This window comes from Callospermophilus lateralis, unplaced genomic scaffold (genome assembly GCF_048772815.1).
Source record: "Callospermophilus lateralis isolate mCalLat2 unplaced genomic scaffold, mCalLat2.hap1 Scaffold_101, whole genome shotgun sequence".
NCBI classification, from domain to species: domain Eukaryota; kingdom Metazoa; phylum Chordata; class Mammalia; order Rodentia; family Sciuridae; genus Callospermophilus; species Callospermophilus lateralis.
The window spans coordinates 2267084-2271351 of NW_027510272.1; the positions used below are offsets into that span (position 1 = coordinate 2267084).

The 4268-nt window shown below is 41.2% G+C and overlaps 1 pseudogene; it reads left to right on the forward strand.

Moving 5' to 3' along the window:
• Positions 1-887: 887 nt before the first annotated feature.
• Positions 888-3264, forward strand: LOC143386431 (protocadherin alpha-5 pseudogene; annotated as a pseudogene).
• The last annotated feature ends 1004 nt before the right edge of the window (positions 3265-4268 follow it).

A 4268-nucleotide genomic window follows, 5' to 3' on the forward strand; every position in this document is an offset into this window, starting at 1 on the left:
CAACACCCTATCTCAAAAAAAAAAAAATTAGAAAGGGCTTGGGACTTCACTCAGTGGTTAAGCCCCACTGGATTCAATCCCCAGTACCAAAAATAAAATAGCCACTACTGCCACATCATGTCCACCACAAATATGGGAAGTTATGTATGTATGATATGATATGTCATATCATACATTCATGTATGTATGATATGTCAAAATAATAGTCTACTGTCACATATAACTAAAAAGAACAAATAAAATTTTTTAAAAGATCAAAAGCATTTAATGATCTTTGATAACCTCAAAATTTTTATTTATTTTGACAATTATATAGTAATATTAAATAAATAGTTAATACCAAAAAATACCTGGTACTGGAAAAACATTTTTTATCAGTTGGAAATATATAAACCCTTAACTAAATAAAATAGAACATTGCAAATTACTTTAGTAGGGATTTGGGTGTCATGATTTCAGAAGCGATTTTTTTAATATTTTAGTGATGTGCTTGTATTGATTCATTTCAATTTAGGTTTTAATATTTTGACCAGAGAAAGGAGATATACAGAGTCATAGAAAATATGTCACTGAAATTGGGTAATATTTGATAAATATTTCACAAACATAAGGTAAATAAAGCAAAACATGGAAAAATACTTACCCTTTCATCCACATGATGTCGCTGGACACTGACAAATCTTTTCTCCTTCCTCCAACACACAAAGCATATGGTGAGTACATTTTTAACAGGAAGGAAAAAGACCTTCCATTTGTGGCTCTGCTACAAAAAATCAAACAGGCGAGGGAATTGGGGAAAAAAATGTAAATTTTGATTAAATTTCCAGAAGATATTTTGTGGTGATGCACTAGAAATTGGAGAAGTGCAACGAGATCTCCAGATTGCGATGCTATATTCCCAAAGAGGAAGTCCAGGATCCTGGTGCCTGCTGCTCTCACTGCTGCTCCTCCCAGCATGCAAGAACGCGAGCGGCCAGCTCCATTACTCAGTCCCCGAGGAGGCAAAACACTGCACCTTCCTAGGCCGCATCCCCAGAATCTGGGACTGGAGCTGGCAGACTGGTTCCTCGCCTGTTCCGTGTGGCATCCAAGGACCACCGAGAACTTTTGGAGGTAAATTTACAGAATGGCATTTTGTTTGTGAATTCTCAAATCGACCGGGAGAAGCTGTGTGGGCGGAACACAGAGTGTCACGTCCACCTGGAAGTGATCCTGGACCAACCGCTGCAGGTTTACCATGTGGAGGTGGAGGTGAGAGACATTAAGGACAACCCGCCTAGGTTCTCTGGATCAGAACAAAGATTAAATATTTTAGAATCAAGAATGCGAGATTCGCGATTTCCGGTAGAGGGCGCATCTGATTTGGATATAGGAGTAAATGCAGAATTGAGATACAAGGTAAATCCTAATGAATATTTTGACTTGGATGTTAAAAGAAATGAAGAAGAAACAAAGGTTTTAGAACTAGTTTTGAAGAAACCTTTAGATAGAGAAGAAACACAAGAGCATCGTTTATTACTAATTGCAACTGATGGAGGAAAACCTGAATTAACAGGTACAGTTCAGTTATTGATCAATGTATTGGATGCGAATGACAATGCCCCAGAATTTGATAAACCCATTTACAATGTAAAAATGTTGGAAAACACACCGAATGAGACTTTGGTTATTAAACTGAACGCCTCAGATGAAGATGAGGGTAGCAATAAGGAAATAACATATTTCTTCAGTAATCTTGTTTCTGATGGTGTAAAATCTAAATTTTCAATCAATTCTGATAGTGGTAAAATAAAAGTTAAGGGAGAACTGGATTACGAAGATTGTAACTTATATGAAATTAATATTGATGCGGTAGATAGAAGTGCATTCCCATTAACAGGACACTGCAAAGTAATAGTGAAACTCCTCGATGTGAACGATAACTCTCCTGAGATGGCCATAACCTCCCTCTTTCTGCCTATCAAAGAGCACGCTCCCTTGGGTACTGTCATCGCCCTGATTAGCGTGTCCGACCGTGACTCTGGTTCCAATGGGCAGGTGACCTGCTCTCTGACGTCCCATGTTCCCTTCAAGCTCATGTCCACTTTCAAGAATTACTACTCCCTGGTGCTGGATAACGCCTTGAACCGCGAGAGCATATCCGAGTATGAGTTGGTGGTGACTGCGAGGGATGGGGGCTCGCCTTCGCTGTGGGCCACAGCCAGCTTGTCCGTGGAGGTGGCAGATGTGAACGACAACGCGCCAGTGTTTGCGCAGCCGGAGTACACGGTGTTCGTGAAGGAGAACAACCCGCCAGGCTACCACGTCTTCACAGTGTCCGCGCCTGACGTGGACGCTCAGGAGAATGCACTGGTGTCCTACTCTCTGGTGGAGCGTCGTGTGGGTGAGCGTGCACTGTCGAGCTATGTGTCAGTGCACGCGGAGAGCGGCAAGGTGTATGTGCTGCAGCCTCTGGACCACGAGGAGCTGGAGCTGCTGCAGTTTCAAGTGAGCGCGCGCGATGCTGGTGTGCCTCCCCTAGGCAGCAACGTGACTCTGCAACTGTTTGTGTTGGATGAGAACGACAACGCGCCAGCTTTACTGGGACCTTGGCAACAAAAAGAAGGCGGCGCTGATAGCGAGCTGGTGCTGCGGTCAGTTGGTGCAGGCCATGTGGTGGCGAAGGTGCGGGCGGTGGACGCTGACTTGGGGTACAATGCGTGGCTGTCCTACGAGCTCTTGCCTTTGGCAGGTGTAGCACGCAGCCCGTTCAGCATAGGGCAGTACACTGGCGAGATCAGCACCACGCACTCCCTAGAGGAGGCAGACGCGCCACGCCAGAGTCTGCTGGTGCTGGTGAAGGACCACGGAGAGCCAGCGCTGACCACCACCGCCACAGTGCTGGTGTCTCTTGTGGAGAGCGGCCAGGTGCCTAAGTCCTACTCGCGGGTGTCTGTGGGCGCTGGGAGTCAGGAGGCTGCATTGGTGGATGTCAACGTGTACCTGATCATAGCCATCTGCGCTGTGTCCAGCCTGTTAGTGCTCACGCTCTTGCTGTACACAGCATTTCGCTGCTCGGCGACGCCCACCGAGGGCTCCTGCAAGCCTGGAAAGCCCACGCTGGTGTGCTCCAGCGAGGTGGGGAGCTGGTCTTACTCGCAGCAGAGGAGGCAGAGGGTGTGCTCTGGGGAAGGCCTGCCCAAGACCGACCTCATGGCTTTCATCCCCAGCTTACCTCAAGGTCCCAACTCTACAGACAATGTGAGTCTTATTCTTCCCTCTTAATTCTTGAACATTACATATTGCATGTTTTCTTCGATAATTTCTTTAGTTTTTGAAAATTAATAATAAATAATTAATAAAATAATTAATTAGTAATTATTATATCAGCTTCTTATATTTCTTATATTTTTACTAATTTATACTTAAAAGTATATTATTTAAAAATTCTAGCTTATTCAAGATATTTTTGCATTAATATGACTTGTAGTTAGTATTTTTATATGATGTTACTAAAATAGACAATTAATCATCTTATTTCCATGTGTTATAATATTTTCAAAGTTTTTAGAGTTTAAACACTTTAAATTTTAGTCTCTGGGAAATATTGTAAGACATGTATTTTAGAGTTATTTATTCCAATGTCTCATTTTATGACTACACAAAAGTGTTTTTACACCACTCCATCAAGTATGCTTTTTTCCTTTCTGTTTAAATGCAATTACTTTTTTACTACACTATAAAAATTTAATTTTCTTTTGTCAGTCAATTTGTATGCTATTCCTTTCAACTCTGTCTAAAGAGTTGACTTTGATTACTCACTATGAATTTGTTATGTATAGTTTAAAATTTTAGGGTTAATGTCTCCTACTGAATGGGAGATGCATGTATTATCACCTAAAATTCTAGTAATACAAAAGAGGACAGGTATAATTTCCCTTCCACTTCACCACAAAGCTACTTAATATTCCTTATATTCCTTTTTCAGCACTTCAAACATTTCTATTTCTTGGTTATACTTCTACAGATTTTTAATCTTTATACACTAAACATTCTTACTCCCTTAAAAATGTAACATTAATATCAATTTTAATCTTGTTTGCTTTGGGGATATGGTTCATTGGGAAAGAGCTTGCCCAACACTCATAAGGCCCTGGGTTCAATCCCCAGCACTGCAAAAAAAAATTTTTTAAATCTTGCTTCCTCCTCCCCATTTTACAAGATGTCTTTGTGATCATTACTCATTAAATAAAATAAAATTTATCATTTTTATCTAATTCTATACTGTT